This window comes from Equus caballus, chromosome 14 (assembly GCF_041296265.1).
Source record: "Equus caballus isolate H_3958 breed thoroughbred chromosome 14, TB-T2T, whole genome shotgun sequence".
Lineage (NCBI taxonomy): Eukaryota > Metazoa > Chordata > Mammalia > Perissodactyla > Equidae > Equus > Equus caballus.
The window spans coordinates 25,997,403-26,011,821 of record NC_091697.1 but is presented as its reverse complement, the minus strand read 5'-3'; the positions used below and the strand labels follow the sequence as shown (position 1 = coordinate 26,011,821).

The following is a 14,419-nucleotide window of genomic DNA, read 5'->3' as shown; positions in this document are numbered from 1 at the left end:
GGCTCCTCTAGTCTCCAGTCAGTGTGGTCAATGGAGATGACTCTTTAGGATCTGGGGTCGTGGCCACATGGAAAGCTCCATAGTCTGCTTTTGTCCGTGGGCCTGGGGTGGCCTCCAAGTCGGCTCCACCTGGCCTAGCAAATGCCTCCTAACTTACAATGGCCTCAGTTCTAGCCAACCAGGACCCACAGCCCATCTCAAACCGGGGACCCCAGGGGAACTCTAGGTCATCAGAAAAAAGGTCTGGGTCAGCTGGGAGGACTCTGAGCAGGGCTGTGGGTGTGTGAGCCGAGGCCCAGAGCCGCAACTGGAGGCACAGGCCTACAGAGAAGTCAGGAAAGGAGACAGACAGCACAAGGTAGGAGAACAAGGGCAGAACAGTGGAGAGGATCCCTAAGGAGACAGATGGAAGAAAAAGACACTGCTTGGGAGAAGAAGGACAGATTTGGTTTTCTTACTAAATAAAATAAGCCATGCCGGAAAGGGCTCAACAAGGAGACAGAGAACCAGCAGAACAGATTTTTTCGCCTATTCATTAATTCATTCAACACCTGCTAAGTATCCAGTTCTATGCTGGGCATTAAGGATGGACGCAAATAATTTCTCTGGCAGCTCATCTTCTGGCATGGGGGGCAGGCAAGAATACAAACTATGTATTCTGTGGTTTATGGTGTGGTAGATGCTATGAGACAGGTCAGCAGAGAAGAGGAGAAAAAGCTTTGTGGGGACAGGAAGGCTTCTGAGGGACCTGTTGGGGTTGGCCTATGGATACTAGGGAGAAGACAAAAGACTTTCCAGCCAGGGGAACAGCATGTGCAAAGACAGGTGGAGTCGGGGGGGAGAGAGGGAGGGGGAGATTGGGAACTTGGGGGCGTTTGGAGAACTGTGAGCAGTTCAGTGTGGATGGATGATTGCAGAGTGAGGGGTGATGGAAAGTGGGTATCTCTGAGGCCAGATCCGGAAGGCTCTTGAACGCCATGCTGAAAGGGTTTATTTTTAAAAAATCCACTGAAGGATCTTTAAGCAGAGAAGTCATCTGGTTGTATGAGAATTTCAGGAAGAGTATTGACAAGAGGGAATGAAACTGGAGGGGGGCAAGCCAGAATGGGACGGTGAACCCCAAGCACGTGAGGTCTGTACTCCAAGGCTCTGGAGCCATCCCAGCAGCCCAGCCCACGAAGCTGCAGACTCTGAGAATGCGGCCCTGCGCCAATCCATCCACGGACGCCAGCCTTAAAGGCGCAGGCTGGTAGGTTTCTGGCGCCAGATGCCATGCCAGCATCTTACAACACCAAATGCTTCCAGGGAGGGTACAACCAGCCATTCAGGGCCCTGGGTCTGAAATCACAGATAAAAAATATTTATTAAGCACCACCTGTGTGCCAGGCATAGTACAAGGTACTCTATGTATGCTAACGCCACAAAGGAGATACTGTTATCCCCATTTTACAGATGAAAAACTGAAGCTCAAAGTGCTGAGATGATTGCCAAGATCGCAGAGTAGGAATCGTCAGAGCCAAGATACTGGAAGCCAGCTTTGACGCCAGTACCTGTGCTCCATTCTCCTCAGCCTCCAACTGAAACTTCTAATCCAGAACCAGACCCGGGGCCCTGAGCTCTGCTGGTCTCCCCAGAGACGTTTCATCGCCTGGCGACAAGCAGACCTCAGCCCGCTCAGCCAGAGGTGCCTCCTGACTCCTGAGGAAGAGGCCAGGGATCCAGCTGGGCAGGGGCAACTTGGGAAATGAAATGAAGCTGTTGAGGAGAAAAAACTTTTATTCTACCCTCTTAAGTAAGAGTTTGAGGGTCTTCGAATTAAACTGGCAAAAGACAGATTAACAAGAGAAAAGACACATTTTCCTCGAGTACGTAGAGAGTTCACAAAGAAATGGGACATGAAGGGGCAGTGAAAATTGGAGGCTTATATACCGTCTTAATGGGGGAGGGGACAGGGAGAAAGGCACTTACAAAAACCAGTAACTTCTTAGAAGTGGGGGCCGGAGGGGGGGCACTTATGGGAAAACAAGTGAGTTTTAGGACAGACAAATGACCCCTAGGAGAACAGATGGGAGAGATGATAGTTTTGGTGACAGTGTCTGTTTAGGTGCGAGGTGGAGACTTCTCATCTCTGGTGATAAGAATCAGTCTTTCCTGATTGTTGTGGGGGCTGGGGGGGTGGGAAGGGCTTTATGACAACTGAGTTTTTTAGTTCTTTTGGGAAGCAACGCTTTTAGGCAGGTAAGCGATTTCAAGAACTCAAATGCCTTCTGTTCAAAATAATTTTTGTGCCACAGCACCGTATTCTGGGTCCCTTCAGAGCAATGAGAGGCCCCACCGGGCTCTGGAACAAAGGCAACGTTGCTGAGAATGCAGAGGAATATCTGGATTCAAGGAGTGCCCGAAACTGACCGGGGAATCATTTGACAAATAAAGGTAATGTGTATAGCCCGACCCTCTGGCAATGACGTTGAGGCTTTGTTTTTGTTTCTGTTTTGAGTGGAGGGAATATGGTAAGGTTGGGGATGCTGGACATGAGTTCTTTCCAGGAAAGTGAGGGCGGAGGCCTGGTGAGGCGCTTGCCCTCCTCTGGCTCTGAAGCTCCGTTGCTGGTATAGCACACCCTCTGCAACAAATCCGTCACCCAGCCGCCTTCCTGGGAGCAGGTTCCCAGTCCACAGGAAGGGGTGTGGATGCTCTGCCCTCAGGAGGGACTCAGCCTGTTTCCCGGTCAGTCCAGCCCACCTTCCTTCACCTGCCCTGGAACCCACAGTGCCAGTGATTGTGTTTGCGGCTTGGGAGGAATGTCTAACATCTTTAATACTCTCAGCTTTCTGGCACAATCTTCTAAAGGTGCCGGTGACTTAGCAGCTCAGAAGAAAAGGCTGATTGAGAGAACAAGAACAAAGGAGTAAGGGCTGGCGGGTGCGTGCAGACCTCCCCCGGCTTCCAGGATTCTCAGACTGTGGGAGTCTGGCTGAAACCCAGGAGACGTGAAGGGTCCGAGTCTAACCTAGGGTTTATGTTACTGCAGACATTACAGTTTCCAAGAGTTGGTGATGAAAAGCCTCCTGAGGAGGCACGAGGCCGGCTCTCAGCTCCTCATGTGGTCAAGACTCACTTCCCCGGACCAGGGGCTCCCACAGCGTTCCCAAGCCCCCGAGCATTCTTCCCCGACCCCCACCCTGCCTCCCCAGCCCTCCTGACACAGGGCCAACTCCTTCCCATCCTCCAGGGATCACCTCTCAAAGGGACATTCCAGGGTCACTCTATCTAAGATGGCCAGCCCTCCTTCTTAATCTCTGTTTTTACAGCCTGTTTATTTCCTTCAGAGCTCTCATCACAAGTTGTAGTTGAATAAGTTTATTTATTGTCTGTCTCCACCTCTAAACTGTGAGCTTTAAAAGAGGAAGGACCAGTGAGTGAGTCAGCAATATCCCACCAGCACGTAGCACGGAGCACGTGCCTGGCGCAGGATGGGTAGATATTCAGTAATATTGATTCACTGAATCAATGAATGAATGAAATGGGAGCTCTACCTTACAGCAAGAGTCCTCAAATGTTAGAATGAATAAGAACTACCTGGGGGAGCTTATCAAAATTCAGATTCCTAGGCCTCACTTCTTGAGACTGATTCAGTCGGTCAGGAAAGAGGCCCGGGAATGTGCATTTTTAACAAGCACCTCTGGTGGTCCTGATGCAGGCACGCTGTGGGAGCCCCTGCCTTAGCCACATGCTGTCTCTGCTGCAGAGACATGGCCAGGAAAGGAACTTTCACCACTTGCCATTTCTTTTTCTTCCAGTCCTTTAAGCATAAAAGTCTGAAAGTTTATGCCTTGAAGCTGAGGGGGTTGCAGAGAGGGCAAAGGAGTGACAGGAGAAGGTCTGTCTATATTATTATTAGAAATTAGAAGCAAATACTAAAGCTAATAATACCCCACTGTTACCAGTGTGCAGGTGCCACTGTTTGCATTCATTCATCGGTTCAGCAGACTTTCTGAGAACCCACTTGGTGACCAAGGCACTGACCTTGGTGTTGGGGAAGCGCCAATTAATAAGACAAAGGATCTGACCTCCGGGAACACTCAGCTTAGTGGTGGAGACAGGCAGGTCAGTGACGTGTTGAGAACATTAAAACCCAAGGAGAGCAACGTGTCAGGGCAGCTCCGGGAAGGGAGAGTCGAGGAGCTCCACAGAGGAGCTGGCATCAGGATTGGGCTTGTTTAAATCAGGTTTCCTTGGCCAGGAAGAGAGAATAGCAGAAGGCAAAGCTCAGCGCAAATCAGCCATGACCACAATGTAGGCAGCGTTGGGGAGGAAGCAGCAAGAGACATCTCTGGAGAGGTAGATGGTGTTTCCCAAGGTCAGCCTTGACCTGTTCAGGGGTTACAAGTGCCAGCTGAAGGGGAGGAAGACATTTCCTTTACCCGCTCTGGGTCCTTCTGCTGGACAACGAATTAAATTCACATGAGACAGAATAACAGGAGAAAATTAAACAAAGCTTTACAGCATGTATACATGGGAGAGGCTCAGGCAAACTGAGCAACTCAGCCAACTGGCCGAGGCTGCCTCGTTAAGCATCTCCAGCTACAGACAAGGAGGACATTTAGGGTCATGGTTTGGGTCTTCAAAGGGGAGGAAGGCAACTCACATGGAAATGGAAAAGCAAATGTTTGGTAAATAGAACTTTGATAAGAGTGGGCTTAGCAAGGATCCTCCCAGTCTACCGGAACCCAAAGTTATCTATGGTGATGACCCGTCTGGGGACAGGCCTTTATTTCAAATTTCTTTTAGGCAGTTGGGGGGAAAGGTCAAATTTCTTGCTGAGTCTGAGCCTTTATTGTCTGCAGCTCGAAATAGTCCACATGCCAGAGTGGTGCATCTTGGGGCGGCCTGCCCTGAACCCCATCACAGCCCACAAGTGGGATCCAGGCCACAGCATTCTTTTGCCTGTCTAGGGTTTAAAATTTTAAAATTGTTATGTTTTTAGGCAAAGAACTCTCCTGTTTGCCATGGTTCCACTGTGCCTTACACTCAGCCCTCTTCTTACGTCGTTACCTACCCACCTACCTTAACAGCAAGGTAAATGCCCCTGAAGGCATTTAGGGCTGACAGTCTTTGTAGGAGTTGGGGGCTCAACAGAGAGCAGAAATCAGAGTTGTCATTTGTTCCCCTCTGGGTCTTTACAAAGATCAGTCTGGTAACGTGTGGTAGACAAAATACAACTGGAAGCTGAAAGGACAGCCAGGAACTTCCTCAGTAGCCTGTCCCGCCGTCTCCACACTTTTTTGATCCCATAGCCTAATATACATACATTTATTTGCTTAGAAACTTATACATGTCTTATATCCTAATATAGTATGTGTGTAAGTAACAATTCTGCACCCAATTCCGATGTGTGGGTTTTTTCCCCACACCAACAAGCAACTCTGATGCCAGCTGGATGTCCTACAATTCAACTCAGTTCTGACACTATCTACCTGGACACAGCACCAGATCCCACGGTTACAGCTACGGCTCAGTCCTACAAGACTGCCCCCCAACACACACACTTCAGATGCCAATCACAAAGATCATAGGTTCCAACAACCACCTCTTTGGGTTCAATTAATTTGCTAGAGCCGCTCACAGGCCTCAGAGGAACATTTTCCTTACTAGATTACCAGTTTATTATAAAGGGATATAAGTCAGGAACAGCCAGATTTGGAAGAGACGCAGAGGGCAAGGTGTGGGGAAAGGGCGCGGAGCTTCATGCACTCTCCGTGTGTGCACCACCCCAGAAGCTCTCTGAACCCCGTCCTTTTGGGTTTTATGGAGGCTTTATTACTTAAGCATGATTGATTAAAGCGTTAGCCGTTGATGACTGATTCAACCTCCAGCCCCTCTGCCCTCCCTGGGGCTTTCCAAAGTTACCTCATTAACATAACAAAAAACACCTTGATCGCTCTTGTCACTTAGGAAATTCCAAGGGTTTTAGGAACCTTGTACCCGGAACAAGCATGAAGATCAAATATGTATTTCTTATTATAAATCACAATATCATGGGAAGACACAGACAAAAAGAGGCATTTAAATGGATGAGATAAAGATGAAATAACACTACTTTTTAAGCTTTTGTTTTCCTTAACCATACAAAAAAAAACTTTCGCTGAAAGGAATTATTATGAATACTGATATTTGTTGTGATTCCAATGTGGTTGATACGTTTTATTATGTTTGTGTTATCTTCATACTAACATTTTGCAGTTCAATATTTAGAAGGTCTGGGTTTAAGTTCAAATTATTTTGATACTTGGTTCTAATAGCTTTCAGAATTGGAAAAAAAAGACCTCACTAGGTGCACAGATCCAAACGGAAAAAGAGCTACATTGGCTGTGCTTACTAAAATATTAATTTTTCAGTCTTACCAATTGTACAAAGGCTTTTGTTTAAATGCAGCTGGTAACTTTCCATCTTCTCTGATGTCAGTCAATTATTCTTACAAGCTCGTCAATTACATTTTTTATGGTTTTAACTAAAAGCTTTGAAAACCACTAAAACTCTTCATTTGAAAGATGTTTATATAGGTTAGGCTTGAGATAGGTGAAGGGTCAACACTACCATTTTCTTGTTTGTTTCTGTTCCCGTTATTAGTGCTATCTTTTCCCAGTGGTTTCTTTTTGCAGGGCTCATTTTTAAGCCATGTGTCCATTTCTTTATGGTTAATGTAGTGAAAACAAATCATAAATCCATTTAACCTGGCTCACATGCACTGCAGAAGGTCAAGTTACACTGAAAGCAAAGGAGTGGGGGGAAGCCCTCTCTGTTTAAAGCCCCTGCTCCATCCTCAGGCTAATGTGGCCCGGCCTGTCCGTACGTGACCTCCATATGTGACCTTGGACGGTCTCACCAACAGAGCAGTGAGCGGCCAGTATCCATCCACGTAGCAAATACTAGGAAAGTGCAACATCTTTCCTATTGTTCGAAGCCATAGAAGTTCTCATATTTTCTTCCCACACCCCAGATCCTCACCTTGCACAGGGCCTGGCACATCTCCTCTTTTTGGAGGCCCAGGTCTCCGAGATGAGGAGATGCTGAGTCAGGCACTGGCAGATGAAATGAATGAGAAGGTGTCTGGGGTGGCGGTGCATCAGATATTGATGGGAGGGAGGGAGAATTAGGGGGTCAAGGTTACCTAGAGTTTCCAGCTGGGATTGCAGGTCCCCGGGGTATCCAGTCTGAAAGAAAGCATTTTCTGGGAAGCTCAGGTGCTGGGTGGCTGTGTCCCACCATGGCCTCCCAGGCTAGGGAAGCTCCAAAGGCTGTCTCTGTCCCCTGTGTCACTTGACCTCTGTTCCTCTGTACTCCTCACCAGTAGTAAATGAACATGTGAGGTAAGCAGCTGACTTGGAATCCTAAGACCTGGGTTCCAGTCCACACTCGCTCTACTTCCAAGCAGCTGTATGACTGTGGGCACAGCTTCCTCATCTGCAAAATGAGAACAAAGGAACAAATCCTGCCTGCTTCACAGGATCATTATGTGGCTCAAATAAGACAAGGCACAGGCACGTGAAAAGGCTCTGAAAACTTCAAATCACTGTATAAATGCATAGTATCATTATGACTTCTTAGTGTCCTGTATGCACGGTGATCGAGGCACCGGGCAGAGCTTACTCACTCACTCTGGCTTGTGTTTTTCTGGGACACATTCTAGGAGGGTGTGTAGCCGTGTGGTGTAGGAGGTGGACTCCAAGATGAGTAACGCGTGGGCAGTGTGTCCGCATAGCTGAGCATCCTGAAATACCACTGACCTCAGGCATCCTGAGACTAGAGGTCACGCGTGGAAATTAGGTGGTCGGGATGGTGCAGAAGCCCTGGGGGTTCTGGAGCCAAGGAGCAAGGCTGTCCAGGACCACTGGAGAAGAGCCCGCCTTCCCTGAAACTCCTCACTGTGGGCATTTCTTTAATTGATCTGAAAGAAATCAAAGAAAAAGTTGGCACTGGATTGAAGCACTGTTTGAAGGTTGTAGATAAGATGCCTTATCCTACCTACTTTATTAACTTGAGGTCGGGCTTGCCCTGACCCACAGTAAAATCAGTCTATTAACATATCTACTGAATGCTTACACAGAATACAATATAAACACATGCAGCGAAAGCACTAACCATCTGACTGGGAAGATTAAATACAGGATAGATGGGTAGGTAGGTAGATAGATGATAGATAATAGACGATGGATTAATGATAGAGATAGAGATGATAGATTAATGACAAATACAGATGATAGATAGATAGATAGGTACTTTACATGGATGGAGGATTGGACAGATAAGTACAAACAGGAGAAAATAGTAACAACATCAGGATAAAAAGAACATTTTATTGAGCACCTACAATGTGCCAGGAGCAATATGCCAGATGGTTTCAGATATGCTATCGCACCTGTCATTGCTGAATTCTTGCAGCAATGCTGTGAGGAATGATCATCCCCATTTGTCAGATAAAGAAACCTGAGATCCAGAGAGGCTGAGTAACTTGCCCAAAGTCACCCAGCTAGCCGGCCTGTGTTCTTTGTCTCACTGTACCTGAGTCAGAGGACACGGCCCTCTCCCACCCCCACTCCCCAGCTCTGAATTGTCTTTGTTACTTTGGAGCCTTTGTTTTATGTGAGAACATCTTGGAAATTCTGAGAAAAGCCCCAAACCACTTTCCATTCGTTGAGAACCTGAAACCGGCTCCTCAGCCATTCCTGTTCCAGCCGCCCTCAAGGTTCCCAGGTGAAAGTGAGGCCTCTCAGGAGAAATCATAGAGCTTTCTCTTCAGGCGCCTACTCCCTACCAACCAGCACAGAAATGTTTCCAAGGCTGGCCAGGCTCCAGGGGCACACTAAGGAAACCAGTTGGGAGACAAAGGCATCTGTGGGGCATTGTACACTGAGGCCCACACCTCCTTCCTACCCCCTTTTACTTTCTGCAGCTCCATTCACTCCCTCTCCTACTTCTCTCCCTGTCTCCCCCGTTCCCACCTCCAAGACTGGTGGGAGGCTGGGTGGGAGCTTGGCCATGATGTCAGGAGGGTAGAAGGTGCCTTGGAGCGTATTGTCACAGACACAGCTCTCTCCTGGGCCCCTCCATCGGACTCCCTCCCTGGCTCCCAGCTCTCCCAGGGTGCAAAGACAAGCCTCCAGGGAATTCCTCGTGCCCTCCCATGGAGCGGGAGCCAGGAGTGAGTTTCGGTCCCCTGGCTTTGGTGACAGGGAGGACTCAGGGCTCAGCAAACACTGTTGAAGCACTTCTGTTAGGAGGTTGGACTGGCCATGCTGGAAGGATGCTCCTAAAGGGCCTTTGCAGGGAGTTAAAGAACGCTGCATGTGAGAGTGGGGATTAGGGATGGGGAAGGAGGCGAATCTAGAAATCCAGCCAAATTTCTCCCAGAGTCTCTCCCACCTCTTCCTAGGTTGGCCTGCTCAGCCTCTATCCTCCATTCTCCTGGCTCCTAGGTCTCTTTTTGAAACTTCCCAGCCCAGAAGGAAGCACGATATCCCGGGATCTGCAAGTCTCCTTTTACATAGTTTGGCTTTCTGTTGATCCCAAAGATGCTGTTAAAATGCACAACCAGGAATCAGGATTTTAGAAATGGTCAAGTTCTATCTTATGGATGGGAAGCTGAGGACTAGGGAGGTGAGTGAAGTGGCTTGCCCAAGGTCATACATACTGCTAACTCCCCTTCCATTATACCAGGATAGAGGGGTGTCCTCCAAATTCAGAACCTGAGAGTCATCTTCCAGGTGTGATGGGTGGGTCACCAGCTTTGTTTGACTTTAATAGGTCTTTGATCTCAAGAGTGTTTTCTGGCTGGGTTCAGGAGCATGACTGAGACTGCAACTCAGACTCAAACCCCTGGCAGCCGAGAGCCATGGTAGGAGCCGGGCGATTCCCACAGACACACCGGACCAGGCCGGAGCTCCACCCAGAGGTGGAGCTGCGAGAGGCTCCGCCCACCAGTCTGCTTAGCCGGTCCTGCAGCTCCGTCTTCCCCACAGAGAGAGCCGCTCCATGAGAGAGTGGCCGTGCTGGCATCCGAGGGCTCAGGGCTGAGGATGGGGAGAATCTCCAGGACCCAGAAGCCCATGCCCAGCCTGAAAGCCCGGCCTGAAGGCCCGAAGAACCTGCTGTAACAGAGCCTCGGCAGCCGTCTGGTAAGGGAATTGCTGGTGCCTCCTAGCGCTTGGAGGGAGGAGAGGGAAGCAGAGTGGCAGGTACAAGCCCTGCTGGGACTGCGAGAAGGGCACGGGGCCTGAATTGCTGAGCACCTTCTTTGTATCAGGTCTCACCCTTGTCTGAAGAGCTGTGGATTACTGTCCCATTTTACAGTGGAGAAAACTAAACCTCAGGGAGAAGTAACCCTGTCTCAGAGCAAGTGCAGAGCCAAGATTAGAGCTCCCGTCTGACACTAGAGCCACAGGTATTCCTCTCTGTGCTGCCAAGCAGGGCTCACACCGCACAACTTCATTTTCTGTGATTTTTTTAAGGAGGACCCATGGCGATCATGCCTCCCCCACCTCAGCGTAATTCTGGCTCCTCTCCTGCTTCCCAGCAAATGATGCAGAAGTGACTGGTGAGGGGGAAACAGTGCCTAAGGAGGAAGGAGTAGAGTGGGACAAGTTTGGGGGTCACAGTATTTATGTGATGGAGATTCTGGCAACAGGAGTGGAAACCCACATGTATTGGAATTACCTCTGCTTCTCAGAGCGAGTCCAGAAAAAGATGATCCTGTGTCTGACCCTGTCCTTCCTGAGGCGGTGCCAAACTGATGCCCTCAAAATGACACCGTGGTCCGTGCACACCCTGGGTGGCAGCATGGGGTGTACTAGAAAGAGCTTGAGCTTTGGGTTCTCATAGTCATAGTGGGATCACTGAAGTCCCCATGGAAGACACAGAAGGGACAGGTCAGTGAAAACTGTTTACGGAGTGCTTTCTACTCCCATTTGTCAGATGGAAAACTGAGGCTCTGAGAGCATAAATGACCCAAGTGTGTCTGAATCTAAATTTCAAGCTCTCTTCCACCGGTAAATGGGGGGATCATGGCAGAGGTCCCTTCAGAGAAGGGTAAGATTCCATAGGCTGCCCTGCTCAGGAGGCTCCAGGGACCTCCTGAGAAACATGTTCCTGCAGGTGCAAAAGGCTGGATGGTTCCAGCCAGAATCTGAGTTGTGGCTGCAGGGACAACCGTCAGGGCACTGCCCTCTGGTGGCTCAGTGCACGGCTCTGCCTAATGCGATTCCCAGTGTTTGCATCAGTGTTTATATTCATGTGGCCAGAGCCGCTATTCAGGCAGGTGGATACACAAGTCATCACTTAATGGTTGGCTCCTCTGCCGCATGGGGAGAAGGCACCAGCTGCACTTGCTGCTTGGTACACGGATGCAGCACTGCATCCCAGGGATGGCTTTGGTGTAAGAAGGACCAGAGCCCAGTGGAGTCCAGTTCAGCTTGTGGAGCTGGAGGCCCTCTTCCCAGACGCAGTGCAAAGAACAGGGGCTTGGAAGACCTAGTTTCAGATCACGAGCACTGAATCGCTATGTGGCCTCAGCCAAATCTCTCCGCCAATCTGAGAGTCAGCCCTAGACATTAACACCTACCGGGCCAGCTGGTCATGAGAATTAAATGAGATGAAGCACTTAGCATGGCACCTAGCACCCAGGAGGCATTTAGAGGGATTTCTCCACTTATCTTTTCTTTCATTATAAGATGAGATGTCTCAGCAACCTAAGCAGAGCAAGCAGCCTGGGATGGGATCGCATTTCCAGGTCTAGCCCAGGCAAAGCTTCTTCCTTGGAGAAGATTCAGAGGTCCAGAGCCCAGATGTGCCCACTTTTTAACATGGGGTTGGCCACAGGGAAAACACAATTCAGTAGGAGTCTCAGAACTGAAGACTAGATTGTTCCCCAGCTTACTTCATCAAGGGCAGTTTCCTATAGGAGGGGGAAGAATTGAGGAATATCCCAAAATGAGAATGGAGCTGATTCAGGCCAAACTAGGAAGAAGTCACAGATGGCCATGGGCTGGGGGAGAGACTAAGCAGAGTGGGTGGCAGAGCGTCCATAGGCAAGCCTCCACGTCTTTGTGCAACATCTAGAAGGTCCTGCCCTCCTTTGTTCACTTGGCAAATGCAAAAACACTCTTCAAGAATCCGAAGACCTTCTCAATGCTGTTCCTCTTGGCCGTGTCCCACCCTTCCGCAATGGAGCTGACCACTCACTGCCTTTGCACACCGTGTGCCCTTTACCTTGGCCCCTGCCGTAGAATAGTCACAGGGAACATTGTGTTCTTTCACTGCTTACACTCCTCTCTCCCCTACTAGATCGGTGCTCTGGGGATGCCTCACACATGTCTGACTCATAGCAGGAGCTCGTGAAGCCTTGGGGAAATTGAATGAAGGGATGGAGCGCATGGGAGTCACTCCAGGGACCCTCTTAAACTTGATGCTGGGGACAGGGGGAAGGACAGAGACTGGGGAGATGGACTAAAGGGAGAAAGTTTGTATGTGATCGTTAGTGAATTGATAATGCTGATTTCATAGCTGGTATTTTTGATGAGTGAGAAGGAAGGGCTGAAGTAGAGACAAATGGCAGAGTGCAGAATTACAGGAGCTTATATGTGTGCAAAGCTGCTCATTGCTGATTTTGTAACAGTAAAAATTTGGAGGGGCCAGCCCAGTGGCGTAGTGGTTAAAGTTCACGTGCTCTGCTTTGATGGCCCAGGGTTCACAGGTTCAGATCCCAGGCACAGACCTACACATCACTCATCAAGCCATGCTGTGGTGGCGTCCCACATACAAAATAGAGTAAGATTGAAGGGGCCGGCCCAATGGTGCAACCGTTAAGTTCACACATTCTGCTTCGGTGGCCCGGGGGTCACCAGTTCAGATCCCAGGTGCAGACCTATGCACCACTTGTCAAGCCATGCTGTGGCAGGCATCCCACATATAAAGTAGAGGAAGATGGGCACAGATGTTAGCTCAGGGCTAATCTTCCTCAAAAAAAAAAATAAATGAATAGAGGAAGATTGCCACAGATGTTAGCTCAGGGACAATCTTCCTGGAGCAAAAAGAGGAAGATTGGCAACAGATGTTAGCTCAGGACCAGTCTTCCTCACCAAAAAAAAAAAAAAGGTTTTAGGAATAACTTAGTGTCCATAAATTGGACACATATTACATAAATGTTGGTACATTGATCTTATGAAATATCTTGCAGCCATTAGAAAGAATGAGGCACATCTATAGGAAGTGACATGGAAAGGTGTCACTGACATTGGGAGAGCATGTGTCATGGTGCAGTGATTAAAAGTGCTTGGGTCAGCTTGTCTGGATTCGATTCTGCCACTCACTCGCTATGTAACCTTGGGACTGTTTCTTATCCTCTCTAAGCCTCAGAATTTTTCATTTGTAAAATGAGGAGAATGGTAGTAACTACTTCGAAAAGTTGTGAGGATTCCAGAGGTTCTTAGCACAGTGCAAGCATGCATTAAGTATTCAATAAATATTTGCTATTATTATTGTTAAGTGAAAAAATGTAAATAGCAAAAAGATATGCATGCTATCACCCCAATTTTGCTTTTAAATCTTTTTCTTCATTCAAAGATGTATGTGTATACAATTATATGTGTGCATGTGTGGAAACAACTGTTAACCATTGTTCTCTCAGAGGCAGGAGGCTGGAGAGAAGTGAGGGAAGACTTTAGACTTTTTTTTAAAGATTGGCACCTGAGCTAACATCTGTTGCCAATCGTCTTCTTTATTTTTCTCCTTCTCCTCAAAGCCCCCTGGTACGTAGTTGTGTATTCTAGTTGTAGGTCCTTCTGGTTATGCTACATGGGATGCCACCTCAGCATGGCTTGATGAGTGGTGCCGTGTCTGCGCCCAGGATCCAAACCAGTGAAACCCTGGGCCACTGAAGTGGAGCATTCAAACTTACCCACTCAGCCACAGGGCCGGCCCCTGCACTTTTTTTTAATAGACTTTATTTTTTAGAGAAGTTTTAAGTTCACAGCAAAATTGATTCCCCCACGCATAGGGTACAGCCCCCACCAGAGTGGTACATTTGTTAAGTCGATGAACCTACACTGACACCTCGCTGGGACTTACACTTTTAACTTTATACATTTCTATCTTGTTTTCATTTCTACAATGAGCATTTGTTGTTTTGTAAGTAAAGTAATATTAGCTAATTAATGGCTGAATCGCACCCTAAGCCCCAGAATGTTTACACTGTAGAAAGTGGCCTGGTTCACAGAGGCGGGTATAGTGTGTCCTGGGCCTACCTGGGTAGGGTTGGGGCCCTGATGAGGCCCGCCCAAGAAATCCTACTCTGCTGTCAGTGTGACCTACTCTGCAGTCACAGGCTCGCCAGCCTGCCTGCCTGCTGTTCTCTCAAAGGGCAGGC

At 48.5% G+C, this 14,419-nt stretch overlaps 1 protein-coding gene across 5 annotated transcripts in view; it reads left to right on the top strand.

The window, feature by feature from the left end:
- The first annotated feature begins 2,294 nt into the window (after positions 1–2,294).
- GABRP (gamma-aminobutyric acid type A receptor subunit pi) overlaps positions 2,295–14,419 on the top strand; it is a 37,726-nt gene continuing 25,601 nt past the window's right edge. Inside the window, exons 1-3 of one of the 5 annotated variants that reach the window (XM_023617259.2) lie at positions 2,295–2,433; positions 9,805–10,175; positions 10,304–10,441. The gene's annotated coding sequence lies outside the window, so the exon portion shown is untranslated. Of the gene's footprint in view, positions 2,434–9,249; positions 9,348–9,804; positions 10,176–10,303; positions 10,595–14,419 lie in introns of those variants that run through there. The other 4 variants (XM_070233926.1, XM_070233925.1, XM_014730527.3 and 1 more) reach the window with 4 other exon arrangements.